General features: G+C 36.1%; 3 non-coding genes across 3 annotated transcripts; all 3 read right to left on the reverse strand.

Annotated features, from left to right (window-relative positions):
- Positions 1 to 6,195: 6,195 nt before the first annotated feature.
- On the reverse strand, positions 6,196 to 6,268 carry TRNAV-UAC (transfer RNA valine (anticodon UAC)). The gene has a single exon. It is a non-coding gene; the product is annotated as a tRNA-Val (tRNA).
- Positions 6,269 to 10,881: 4,613 nt separating this feature from the next.
- Positions 10,882 to 10,954, reverse strand: TRNAV-CAC (transfer RNA valine (anticodon CAC)). The gene has a single exon. It is a non-coding gene; the product is annotated as a tRNA-Val (tRNA).
- A 2,647-nt stretch (positions 10,955 to 13,601) lies between these two features.
- TRNAV-UAC (transfer RNA valine (anticodon UAC)) lies at positions 13,602 to 13,674 on the reverse strand. Its single transcript has one exon. It is a non-coding gene; the product is annotated as a tRNA-Val (tRNA).
- Between the last annotated feature and the right edge of the window lie 1,163 nt (positions 13,675 to 14,837).

Here is a 14,837-nt window from a genome sequence, read left to right on the forward strand (position 1 = left end):
TTTTGTATTTAAAGGAACTATATATTTTGAAGCAAACAGGATTTTTATAATATGGGATTATGTTTTCTGCTAAAATGGTCAATAAAAAAGAAACCCAAAATCGTAGTTCTCTTGGTGATGGAAGCCAAAATATATTATCAGTTGGCAACAAAAGAAAGAATTTCATATGTTACAGGTTATTAGCAACTTACTTCCCATCATTCGGCAACAAAGCCAAGAACTTCATATATTGTAGTTTAATTGAGTATTGTTTTAACACCAAGAACAGATTGGTTTAACTGGGGATTGAACGCAGGTCCTTCTGCGTGTTAAGCGGACTTGATGACCACTAGTCTATGAAACTTGATGGAAAGTTACTGTGTATTGGCTAGCAGAGCAGAATTGTGACTGACGGGGCCTTTTTATTGCTGAAGGAAAGTATTTTTTGTTAATGAAACATTTACAATTTTTATTACAAATTTTACCAGTTTTATTCCTACAAAGGGATTTTGCTTTAAAGGAAGTTTACATTGAATGTGTTACTTTTTTCCACATAGTTTAGTTGTTTGCTTTTGTATTTAAAGGAACTATATATTTTGAAACAAACAGGATTTTTATAATATGGGATTATGTTTTCTGCTAAAATGGTCAATAAAAAAGAAACCCAAAATCGTAGTTCTCTTGGGGATAAAAGCCAAAATATATTATCAGTTGGCAACAAAACAAAGAATTTCATATGTTACAGGTTGATAGCAAATTACTTCAACAGCGAAAACGGCTTGTTTTTACTGGGGATTGAAAACAGGACCTTCTGCGTGTGAAGTAGACGTGATGACGACTTCACTATGAAACCTGTAAAATCCTGCAAAGTAATGGCATTTAGAGACGAGTTTTGACCACCAGGGGAAAAAAAATAATAATTTGTAGTTCTGTTTGTGATGGAAGCCAAAACATCCCGTCATACGGCAACAAAGCAGAGAACTTCATATATTGTAGTTGGATAGCGTATTATTTCAACACTAAGAACAGATTGGTTTCACTGGGGATTGAACCCAGGACCTTCTGCGTGTTAAGCAGAAGTGATGACCACTACACTATGAAATCTGACGATAAGTTGCTGTGAATTGGCTAGCAGAGCAGAATTGTGACTGACGGGGCCTTTTTATTGCTGAAGGAAAGTATTTTTGGTTAATGAAACATTTACAATTATTATTACACATTTTACCAGTTTTATTCCTACAAAGGGATTTTGCTTAAATTGAAGTTTATATTGAATGTGTTACTTTTTTTCCATAGTTTGGTCTTTTGCTTTTGTATTTATGGGAACTAAATATTTTGAAACAAATTGGATTTTTATAATATGGGATTATGTTTTCTGCTAAAATGGTCAATAAAAAAGAAACCCAAAATCGTAGTTCTCTTTGTGATGGAAGCCAAAATGTATTGTCATTTGGCAACGAAACCAAGAATTTCACATATTACAAGTCGATAGGAAATTACTTCAACACCAAAAACAGATTGGTTTCACTGGGGATTGAACCCAAGACCTTCTGCGTGTGAAGCAGACGTGATGACCACTACACTATGAAACCTTTGAAATTCTGCAAAGTATTGGCAATTAGAGACGAGTTTTAACCGCCAGGGGAAAAAAAACAAATTCGTAGCTCTGTTGGTGATGGAAGCTAAAACATCCGATTATTCGGCAACAAATCCAAGAACTTTATATATTGCAGGTTGATATGGAATTATTACAACACCATGAACACATGGGTTTCACTGGGGATTGAACCCAGGACCTTCTGCGTGTGAAGCAGTTGTGATAAAAACTACACTATGAAACCTTTGAAATCCTGCAAAGTAATGGCAATTAGAGACGAGTTTTGACCGCCAGGGGAAAAAAGAAACAAATTCGTAGCTCTGTTGGTGATGGAAGCCAAAACATCCCATCACTCGGCAACAAAGCCAAGAACTTCATATATTGTAGTTTAATTAGGTATTATTTCAACAACAAGAACAGATTGGTTTTACTGGGGATTGAACACAGGACCTTCTGCGTGTTAAGCAGACGTGATGACCACTACTCTATGAAACCTGAAGGAAAGTTACTGTGTATTGGCTAGCAGAGCAGAATTGTGACTGACGGGCCTTTTTATTGCTGAAGGAAAGTATTTTTGGTTAATGAAACATTTACAATTTTTATTACATATTTTACCAGTTTTATTCCTACAAAGGGATTTTGCTTAAATGGAAGTTTACATTGAATGTGTTACTTTTTTCTACATAGTTTAGTCGTTTGCTTTTGTATTTAAAGGAACTATATATTTTGAAACAAACAGGATTTTTATAATATGGGATTATGTTTTCTGCTAAAATGGTCAATAAAAAAGAAACCCAAAATCGTAGTTCTTTTGGTGATGGAAGCCAAAATATATTATCAGTTGGCAACAAAACAAAGAATTTCATATATTACAGGTGTATAGCATATTAATTCAACAGCGAAAACGGCTTGTTTTTAATGGGGATTGAACCCAGTGACCTTCTGCGTGTGAATCAGACGTGATGAAAACTACACTATGAAACCTTTGAAATCCTGCAAAGTAATGGCAATTACAGACGAGTTTTGACCGCCAGGGGAAAAAACACAAATTTGTAGCTCTGTTGGTGATGGAAGCTAAAACATCCCGTTATTCGGCAACAAAGCCAAGAAATTTATAGATTGCAGGTTGATAGGATATTATTTCAACACCAAGAACACATGGGTTTCACTGGGGATTGAACCCAGGGCCTTCTGCGTGTAAAGCAAACGTGATTTCCATCACACTATGAAACCTTTGAAAGCTTGCAAAGTAATGGCAATTAGAGACGAGTTTTGACCGCCAGGGAAAAAAAAAAAAACAAATTCGTAGCTCTGTTGGTGATGGAAGCCAAAACATCCCATCATTCGGCAACAAAGCCAAGAACTTCATATATTGTAGTGTAATAGGGTATTATTTCAACACCAAGAACAGATTGGTTTCACTGGGGATTGAACGCAGGACCTTCTGCGTGTTAAGCAGACATGATGACCACTACTCTTTGAAACCTGATGGAAAGTTACTGTGTATTGGCTAGCAGAGCAGAATTGTGACTGACGGGGCCTTTTTATTGCTGAAGGAAAGTATTTTTGGTTAATGAAACATTTACAATTGTTATTACATTATTTACCAGTTTTATTCCTACTAAGGGATTTTGCTTAAATGGAAGTTTACAATGAATGTGTTACTTTTTTCTACATAGTTTAGTCGTTTGCTTTTGTATTTAAAGGAACTATATATTTTGAAACAAACAGGATTTTTATAATATGGGATTATGTTTTCTGCTAAAATGGTCAATAAAAAAGAAACCCAAAATCGTAGTTCTCTTGGTGATGGAAGCCAAAATATATTATCAGTTGGCAACAAAACCAAGAATTTCATATATTACAGGTTGATAGCAAATTACTTGAACAGCGAAAACGGCTTGTTTTTACTGGGGATTGAACCCAGGATCTTCTGCGTGTGAAGTAGACGTGATGACCACTACACTATGAAACGTTTGAAATCCTGCAAAGTAATGGCAATTAGAGACGAGTTTTGACCGCCAGGGGAAAAAAAACAAATTCGTAGCTCTGTTGGTGATGGAATCTAAAACATCTCGTTATTCGGCAACAAAGCCAAGAACTTCTTATATTGCAGGCTGATAGGATATTATTTCAACACCAAGAACACATGGGTTTCACTGGGGATTGAACCAAGGACCTTCAGCGTGTAAAGCAGACGTGATTTCCACTACACTATGAAACCTTTGAAAGTCTGCAAAGTAATTGCAATTAGAGACGAGTTTTGACCGCCAGGGAAAAAAAAACCAAATTCGTAGCTCTGTTGGTGATGGAAGACAAAACATCCCATCATTCGGCAACAAAGCCAAGAACTTCAAATATTGTAGTTTAATTGGGTATTATTTCAACACGAAGAACAGATTGGTTTTACTGGAGATTGAACGCAGGACCTTCTGCGTGTTAAGCAGACGTGATGACCACTACTCTATGAAACCTGATGGAAAGTTATTGTGTATTGGCTAGCACAGCAGAATTGTGACTGACGGGGCCTTTTTATTGCTGAAGGAAAGTATTTTTGGTTCATGAAACATTTACAATTGTTATTACATATTTTACCAGTTTTATTCCTACAAAGGGAGTTTGCTTAAATTGAAGTTTATATTGAATGTGTTACTTTTTTCTCCATAGTTTGGTCTTTTGCTTTTGTATTTATGGGAACTATATATTTTGAAACAAACAGGATTTTTATAACATGGGATTATGTTTTCTGCTAAAATGGTCAATAAAAAAGAAACCCAAAATCGTACTTCTCTTGGTGATGGAAGCCAAAATATATTATCAGTTGGCAACAAAACCAAGAATTTCATATATTACAGGTTGATAGCAAATTACTTCAACAGCGAAAACGGATTGTTTTTACTGGTGATTGAACCCAGGACCTACTGCGTGTGAAGTAGACGTGTTGACCACTCCACTATGAAAGCTATGAAATCCTGCAAAGTAATGGCATTTAGAGACGAGTTTTGACCGCCAGGGAAAAAAAAATAATTTGTAGTTCTGTTTGTGATGGAAGCCAAAACATCCCGTCATTCTGCAACAAAGCCGAGAACTTCATATATTGTAGTTGGATAGCGCATTATTTCAACACTAAGAACAGATTGGTTTCACTGGTGATTGAACCCAGGACCTTCTGCGTGTTAAGCAGACGTGATTACCACTACACTATAAAATCTGATGAAAAGTTACTGTGTATTGGCTAGCAGAGCAGAATTGTGACTGACAGGGCATTTTTATTGCTGAAGGAAAGTATTTTTGGTTAATGAAACATTTACAATTTTTATTACATATTTTACCAGTTTTATTACTACAAAGGGATTTTGCTTAAATTGAAGTTTATATTGAATGTGTTACTTTTTTCTACACAGTTTAGTCGTTTGCTTTTGTATTTAAAGGAACTATATATTTTGAAACAAACAGGATTTTTATAATATGGGATTATGTTTTCTGCTAAAATGGTCAATAAAAAAGAAACCCAAAATCGTAGTTCTCTTGGTGATGGAAGCCAAAATATATTATCAGTTGGCAACAAAACCAAGAATTTCATATATTACAGGTTGATAGCAAATTACTTCAACAGCAAAAACGGCTTGTTTTTACTGGGGATTGAACCCAGGACCTTCTGCGTGTGAAGTAGACGTGATGACCACTCCACTATGAGAGCTGTGAAATCCTGCAAATTAATGGCATTTAGAGACGAGTTGTGACCGCCAGGGGAAAAAAAAAAAAATAATTTGTAGTTCTGTTTGTGATGGAAGCCAAAACATCCCATCATTCGGCAGCAAAGCCGAGAACTTCATATATTGTAGTTGGATAGCGTATTATTTCAACACTGAGAACAGATTGGTTTCACTGGGGAATGAACCCAGGACCTTCTGCATGTTAAGCAGACGTGATGACCACTACACTGTGAAACCTGACGGAAAGTTACTGTGTATTGGCTAGCAGAGCAGAATTGTGACTGACGGGGCCTTTTTATTGCTGAAGGAAAGTATTTTTGGTTACTGAAAAATTTACAATTTTTATTATATATTTTACTAGTTTTATTCCTACAAAGGGATTTTGCTTAAATTGAAGTTTACATTGAATGTGTTACTTTTTTCTACATAGTTTAGTCGTTTGCTTTTGTATTTATGGGAACTATATATTTTAAAACAAATAGGATTTTTATAATATGGGATTATGTTTTCTGCTAAAATGGTCAATAAAAAAAGAAACCCAAAATCGTAGTTCTCTTTGTGATGGAAGCCAAAATGTATTGTCATTTGGCAACGAAACCAAGAATTTCACATATTACAAGTCGATAGGAAATTACTTCAACACCAAAAACAGATTGGTTTCACTAGGAAATGAACCCAGGACCTTCTGCGTGTGAAGTAGACGTGATGACCACTACACTATGAAACGTTTGAAATCCTGCAAAGTAATGGCAATTAGAGACGAGTTTTGACCGCCAGGGGAAAAAAAACAAATTCGTAGCTCTGTTGGTGATGGAAGCTAAAACATCTCGTTATTCGGCAACAAAGCCAAGAACTTCATATATTGCAGGCAGATAGGATATTATTTCAACACCAAGAACACATGGGTTTCACTGGGGATTGAACCCAGGACCTTCAGCGTGTAAAGCAGACGTGATTTCCACTACACTATGAAACCTTTGAAAGTCTGCAAAGTAATGGCAATTAGAGACGAGTTTTGACCGCCAGGGAAAAAAAAAACCAAATTCGTAGCTCTGTTGGTGATGGAAGCCAAAACATCCCATCATTCGGCAACAAAGCCAAGAACTTCAAATATTGTAGTTTAATTGGGTATTATTTCAACACGAAGAACAGATTGGTTTTACTGGAGATTGAACGCAGGACCTTCTGCGTGTTAAGCAGACGTGATGACCACTACTCTAAGAAACCTGATGGAAAGTTATTGTGTATTGGCTAGCACAGCAGAATTGTGACTGACGGGGCCTTTTTATTGCTGAAGGAAAGTATTTTTGGCTCATGAAACATTTACAATTGTTATTACATATTTTACCAGTTTTATTCCTACAAAGGGAGTTTGCTTAAATTGAAGTTTATATTGAATGTGTTACTTTTTTCTCCATAGTTTGGTCTTTTGCTTTTGTATTTATGGGAACTATATATTTTGAAACAAACAGGATTTTTATAACATGGGATTATGTTTTCTGCTAAAATGGTCAATAAAAAAGAAACCCAAAATCGTACTTCTCTTGGTGATGGAAGCCAAAATATATTATCAGTTGGCAACAAAACCAAGAATTTCATATATTACAGGTTGATAGCAAATTACTTCAACAGCGAAAACGGATTGTTTTTACTGGTGATTGAACCCAGGACCTACTGCGTGTGAAGTAGACGTGTTGACCACTCCACTATGAAAGCTATGAAATCCTGCAAAGTAATGGCATTTAGAGACGAGTTTTGACCGCCAGGGGAAAAAAAATAATTTGTAGTTCTGTTTGTGATGGAAGCCAAAACATCCCGTCATTCGGCAACAAAGCCAAGAACTTCATATATTGTAGTTGGATAGCGTATTATTTCAACACTAAGAACAGATTGGTTTCACTGGTGATTGAACCCAGGACCTTCTGCGTGTTAAGCAGACGTGACGACCACTACACTATAAAATCTGATGAAAAGTTACTGTGTATTGGCTAGCAGAGCAGAATTGTGACTGACAGGGCATTTTTATTGCTGAAGGAAAGTATTTTTGATTAATGAAACATTTACAATTTTTATTACATATTTTACCAGTTTTATTACTACAAAGGGATTTTGCTTAAATTGAAGTTTATATTGAATGTGTTACTTTTTTCTACACAGTTTAGTCGTTTGCTTTTGTATTTAAAGGAACTATATATTTTGAAACAAACAGGATTTTTATAATATGGGATTATGTTTTCTGCTAAAATGGTCAATAAAAAAGAAACCAAAAATCGTAGTTCTCTTGGTGATGGAAGCCAAAATATATTATCAGTTGACAACAAAACCAAGAATTTCATATATTACAGGTTGATAGCAAATTACTTCAACAGCAAAAACGGCTTGTTTTTACTGGGGATTGAACCCAGGACCTTCTGCGTGTGAAGTAGACGTGATGACCACTCCACTATGAGAGCTGTGAAATCCTGCAAATTAATGGCATTTAGAGACGAGTTGTGACCGCCAGGGGAAAAAAAAAAAATAATTTGTAGTTCTGTTTGTGATGGAAGCCAAAACATCCCATCCTTCGGCAACAAAGCCGAGAACTTCATATATTGTAGTTGGATAGCGTATTATTTCAACACTGAGAACAGATTGGTTTCACTGGGGAATGAACCCAGGACCTTCTGCATGTTAAGCAGACGTGATGACCACTACACTGTGAAACCTGACGAAAAGTTACTGTGTATTGGCTAGCAGAGCAGAATTGTGACTGACGGGGCCTTTTTATTGCTGAAGGAAAGTATTTTTGGTAATGAAACATTTACAATTATTATTAAATATTTTACCAGTTTTATTCCTACAAAGGGATTTTGCTTAAATTAAAGTTTATATTGAATGTGTTACTTTTTTCTCCATAGTTTGGTCTTTTGCTTTTGTATTTATGGGAACTATATATTTTGAAACAAATAGGATTTTTATAATATGGGATTATGTTTTCTGCTAAAATGGTCAATAAAAAAAGAAACCCAAAATCGTAGTTCTCTTTGTGATGGAAGCCAAAATGTATTGTCATTTGGCAACGAAACCAAGAATTTCACATATTACAAGTCGATAGGAAATTACTTCAACACCAAAAACAGATTGGTTTCACTGGGGATTGAACTCAGGACCTTCTGCGTGTGAAGCAGACGTGATGACCACTACACTATGAAACCTTTGAAATCCTGCAATGTAATGGCAATTAGAGACGAGTTTTGACCGCCAGGAGAAAAAAAACAAATTCGTAGCTCTGTTGGTGATGGAAGCTAAAACATCCCGTTATTCGGCAACAAAGCCTAGAACTTTATATACTGCAGGTTGATAGGGGATTATTTCAACACTAAGAACTCATGGGTTTCATTGGGGATTGAACCAAGGACCTTCTGCGTCTAAAGCAGATGTGATTTTCACTACACTATGAAACCTTTGAAAGCCTGCAAAGTAATGGCAATTAGAGACGAGTTTTGACCGCCAGGGAAAAAAAAAACAAATTTCTAGCTCTGTTGGGGATGGAAGCCAAAACATCCCATCATTCGGCAACAAAGCCAAGAACTTCATATTTTGTAGTTTAACTGAGTATTATTTCAACACCAAGAACAGATTGGTTTTACTGGGGATTGAGCCCAGGACCTTCTGCGTGTTAAGCAGACATGATGACCACTACTCTATGAAACCTGATGGAAAGTTATTGTGTATTGGCCAGCAGAGCAGAATTGAGACTGACGGGGCCTTTTTATTGCTGAAGGAAAGTATTTTTGGTTAATGAAACATTTACAATTTTTTTACATATTTTACCAATTTTATTCCTACAAAGGGATTTTGCTTAAAAGGAAGTTTACATTGAATGTGTTACTTTTTTCCACATAGTTTAGTTGTTTGCTTTTGTATTTAAAGGAACTATATATTTTGAAACAAACAGGATTTTTATAATATGGGATTATGTTTTCTGCTAAAATGGTCAATAAAAAAGAAACCCAAAATCGTGTTCTCTTGGTGATGGAAGCCAAAATATATTATCAGTTGGCAACAAAACAAAGAATTTCATCTGTTACAGGTTGATAGCAAATTACTTCAAAAGCGAAAACGGCTTGTTTTTACTGGGGATTGAACCCAGGACCTTCTGCGTGTAAAGTAGACGTGATGACGACTCCACTATGAAACCTGTGAAATCCTGCAAAGTAATGGCATTTAGAGATGAGTTTTGACCGCCAGGGGAAAAAAAAAAAATAATTTGTAGTTCTGTTTGTGATGGAAGCCAAAACATCCCGTCATTCGGCAACAAAGCTGAGAACTTCATATATTGTAGTTGGATAGCGTATTATTTCAACACTAAGAACAGATTGGTTTCACTGGCGATTGAACCCAGGACTTTCTGCGTGTTAAGCAGACGTGATGACCACTACACTATGAAACCTGATGAAAAGTTACTGTGTATTGGCTAGCAGAGCAGAATTGTGACTGACGGGGCCTTTTTATTGCTGAAGGAAAGTATTTTTGGTAATGAAACATTTACAATTATTATTAAATATTTTACCAGTTTTATTCCTACAAAGGGATTTTGCTTAAATTAAAGTTTATATTGAATGTGTTACTTTTTTCTCCATAGTTTGGTCTTTTGCTTTTGTATTTATGGGAACTATATATTTTGAAACAAATAGGATTTTTATAATATGGGATTATGTTTTCTGCTAAAATGGTCAATAAAAAAGAAACCCAAAATCGTAGTTCTCTTGGTGAGGGAAGCCAAAATATATTATCAGTTGGCAACAAAACCAAGAATTTCATATATTACAGGTTGATAGCAAATTACTTCAACAGCGAAAACGGCTTGTTTTTACTGGGGATTGAACCCAGGACCTTCTGCGTGTGAAGTAGACATGATGACCACTCCACTATGAAACCTGTGAAATCCTGCAAAGTAATGGCATTTAGAGACGAGTTTTGACCGCCAGGGGAAAAAAAATAAATAAATTTGTAGTTCTGTTTGTGATGGAAGCCAAAACATACCGTCATTCGGCAACAATGCCGAGAACTTCATATATTGTAGTTGGATAGCGTATTATTTCAACTTTAAGAACAGATTGGTTTCACTGGGGATTAAACCCAGGACCTTCTGCGTGTTAAGCAGACGTGATGACCACTACACTATGAAACCTTGAGAAAAGTTACTGTGTATTCGCTAGCAGAGCAGAATTGTGACTGACGGGGCCTTTTTATTGCTGAAGGAAAGTATTTTTGGTTAATGAAACATTTACAATTATTATTACATATTTTACCAGTTTTATTCCTACAAAAGGATTTTGCTTAAATTGAAGTTTATATTGAATGGATTACTTTTTTCTCCATAGTTTGGTCTTTTGCTTTTGTATTTATGGGAACTATATATTTTGAAACAAATAGGATTTTTATAATATGGGATTATGTTTTCTGCTAAAATGGTCAATAAAAAAGAAACCCAAAATCGTAGTTCTCTTTGTGATGGAAGCCAAAATGTATTGTCATTTGGCAACGAAACCAAGAATTTCACATATTACAAGTCGATAGGAAATTACTTCAACACCAAAAACAGATTGGTTTCACTGGGGATTGAACCCAGGACCTTCTGCGTGTGAAGCAGATGTGATGACCACTACACTATGAAACCTTTGAAATCCTGCAAAGTAATGGCAATTAGAGACGAGTTTTGACCGCCAGGGGAAAAAAAACAAATTCGTAGCTCTGTTGGTGATGGAAGCTAAAACATCCCGTTATTCAGCAACAAAGCCAAGAACTTTATATACTGCAGGTTGATAGGGGATTATTTCAAGACCAAGAACACATGGGTTTCACTGGTGATTGAACCCAGGTCCTTCTGCGTGTAAAGCAGACGTGATTTCCACTACACTATGAAACCTTTGAAAGCCTGCAAAGTAATGGCAATTAGAGACGAGTTTTGACCGCCAGGGAAAAAAAAAAACAAATTCGTAGCTCTGTTGGGGATGGAAGCCAAAACATCCCATCATTCGGCAACAAAGCCAAGAACTTCATATATTGTAGTTTAATTGAGTATTATTTCAACACCAAGAACAGATTGGTTTTACTGGGGATTGAACGCAGGACCTTCTGCATGTTAAGCAGACGTGATGACCACTACTCTATGAAACCTGATGGAAAGTTACTGTGTATTGGCTAGCAGAGCAGAATTGTGACTGACGGGGCCTTTTTATTGCTAAAGGAAAGTATTTTTGGTTAATGAAACATTTACAATTTTTATTACATATTTTACCAGTTTTATTCCTACAAAGGGATTTTGCTTAAAAGGAAGTTTACATTGAATGTGTTACTTTTTTCCACATAGTTTAGTTGTTTGCTTTTGTATTTAAAGGAACTATATATTTGTTAACAAACAGGATTTTTATAATATGGGATTATGTTTTCTGCTAAAATGGTCAATACAAAAGAAACCCAAAATCGTAGTTCTCTTGGTGATGGAAGCCAAAATATATTATCAGTTGGCAACAAAACAAAGAATTTCATATGTTACAGGTTGATAGCAAATTACTTGAACAGCGAAAACAGCTTGTTTTTACTGGGGATTGAACCCAGGACCTTCTGCGTGTGAAGTAGACGTGATGACGACTCCACTATGAAACCTGTGAAATCCTGCGAAGTAATGGCATTTAGACACGAGTTTTGACCGTTAGGGGAAAAAAAAAAAAATAATTTGTAGTTCTGTTTGTGATGGAAGCCAAAACATCCCGTCATTCGGCAACAAAGCCGAGAACTTCATATATTGTAGTTGGATAGTGTATTATTTCAACACTAAGAACAGATTGGTTTCACTGGGGATTGAACCCAGGACCTTCTGCGTGTTAAGCAGACGTGATGACCACTACTCTGTGAAACCTGATGGAAAGTTACTGTGTATTGGCTAGCAGAGCAGAATTGTGACTGACGGGGCCTTTTTATTGCTGAAGGAAAGTATTTTTGGTTAATGAAACATTTACAATTTTTATTACATATTTTACCAGTTTTATTCCTACAAAGGGATTTTGCTTAAAAGGAAGTTTACATTGAATGTGTTACTTTTTTCCACATAGTTTAGTTGTTTGCTTTTGTATTTAAAGGAACTATATATTTTGAAACAAACAGGATTTTTATAATATGGGATTATGTTTTCTGCTAAAATGGTCAATAAAAAAGAAACCCAAAATCGTAGTTCTCTTGGTGAGGGAAGCCAAAATATATTATCAGTTGGCAACAAAACCAAGAAGTTCATATATTACAGGTTGATAGCAAATTACTTCAACAGCGAAAACGGCTTGTTTTTACTGGGGATTGAATTCAGGACCCTCTGCGTGTGAAGTAGACGTGTTGACCACTCCACTATGAAACCTGTGAAATCCTGCAAAGTAATGGCATTTAGAGACGAGTTTTGACCGCCAGGGGAAAAAAAAAAAAAAATTTGTAGTTCTGTTTGTGATGGAAGCCAAAACATACCGTCATTCAGCAACAATGCCGAGAACTTCATATATTGTAGTTGGATAGGGTATTATTTCAACACTAAGAACACATTGGTTTCATTGGGGATTGAACCCAGAACTTTCTGCATGTTAAGCAGACGTGATGACCACTACACTATGAAACCTGACGAAAAGTTTCTGTGTATTGGCTAGCAGAGAAGAATTGTGACTGACGGGGCTTTTTTATTGCTAAAGGAAAGTATTTTTTGTTAATGAAACATTTACAATTATTATTACATATTTTACCAGTTTTATTCCTACAAAGGGATTTTGCTTAAATTGAAGTTTATATTGAATGTGTTACTTTTTTCTCCATAGTTTGGTCTTTTCCTTTTGTATTTATGGGAACTATATATTTTGAAACAAATAGGATTTTTATAATATGGGATTATGTTTTCTGCTAAAATGGTCAATAAAAAAGAAACCCAAAATCGTAGTTCTCTTTGTGATGGAAGCCAAAATGTATTGTCATTTGGCAACGTAACCAAGAATTTGACATATTACAAGTCGATAGGAAATTACTTCAACACCAAAAACAGATTGGTTTCACTGGGGATTGAACCCAGGACCTTCTGCGTGTGAAGCAGACGTGATGACCTCTACACTATGAAACCTTTGTAATCCTGCAAAGTAATGGCAATTAGAGATGAGTTTTGACCGCCAGGGGAAAAAAACAAATTCGTAGCTCTGTTGGTGATGGAAGCTAAAACATCCCGTTATTCGGCAACAAAGCCAAGAACTTTACATATTGCAGGTTGATAGGGGATTATTTCAACACCAAGAACACATGGGTTTCACTGGGGATTGAACCCAGGACCTCCTGCGTGTAAAGCAGACGTGATTTCCACTACACTATGAAACCTTTGAAAGCCTGCAAAGTAATGGCAATTAGAGACGAGTTTTGACCGCCAGGGAAAAAAAAAACAAATTCGTAGCTCTGTTGGGGATGGAAGCCAAAACATCCCATCATTCGGCAACAAAGCCAAGAACTTCATATATTGTAGTTTAATTGAGTATTATTTCAACACCAAGAACAGATTGGTTTTAATGGGGATTGAACGCAGGACCTTCTGCGTGTTAAGCAGACGTGATGACCACTACTCTATGAAAGCTGATGGAAAGTTACTGTGTATTAGCTAGCAGAGCAGAATTGTGACTGACGGGGCCTTTTTATTGCTGAAGGAAAGTATTTTTGGTTAATGAAACATTTACAATTTTTATTACATATTTTACCAGTTTTATTCCTACAAAGGGATTTTGCTTAAATTGAAGTTTATATTGAATGTGTTACTTTTTTCTCCATAGTTTGGTCTTTTGCTTTTGTATTTAAAGGAACTATATATTTTGAAACAAACAGGATTTTTATAATGCAAAAGAAACAGGAGAGCAGATGTGGTTGAAATGCAAAAGAGAATGACAAATTTTATTACATCATAAAAAACAGTTTTTAGATGTAGCACAGAAAAATACATATAGGTGCAACAACAGAGGGCACTTTGGCACATAAAGAGTTAATCAGAATTAACAAGGCAAGTAGAATACATAAGACAACAAGTATACAGCACAGATGGCAAAAAATACAAAGTTACATGCCAGGTGATACCAGAGAACAATAGCTGGTGTGCAAGATAAGATAAAGTTATACAGCACACTGGGTTTGTCAGTATATGCAAACAATGATATATACCAGTGGCTAAAAGAATGTAAACACCGCTCACCAGCAATGATATAAAGTGCCAGATAAGTGCAGGAGCCAGAGACCAAAAGATCCCCCTCAGAAGCAAGATAACGCGCTTTTCAGGTCTTGTTAGAATAACCCTTCATCAGACCAAGGAGGGGTGGTGACTCATCTGTTCCCAGAAGCTTTAATAGACCATATGGTTTATCACATGGATCGGACCGGCCAGTCAGTGCAGGTTTAAGCTGGCGCATGCGCGGTCATTGCTAATCCCACTAGCAGATGTGAGTGACGTCAAGCCGAGGACTGCAGGGGAGAGGGCGAAGGCAACGCCCCCCACGAGCAAA

This window comes from Anomaloglossus baeobatrachus, chromosome 2 (genome assembly GCF_048569485.1).
Source record: "Anomaloglossus baeobatrachus isolate aAnoBae1 chromosome 2, aAnoBae1.hap1, whole genome shotgun sequence".
NCBI classification, from domain to species: Eukaryota; Metazoa; Chordata; class Amphibia; order Anura; family Aromobatidae; genus Anomaloglossus; species Anomaloglossus baeobatrachus.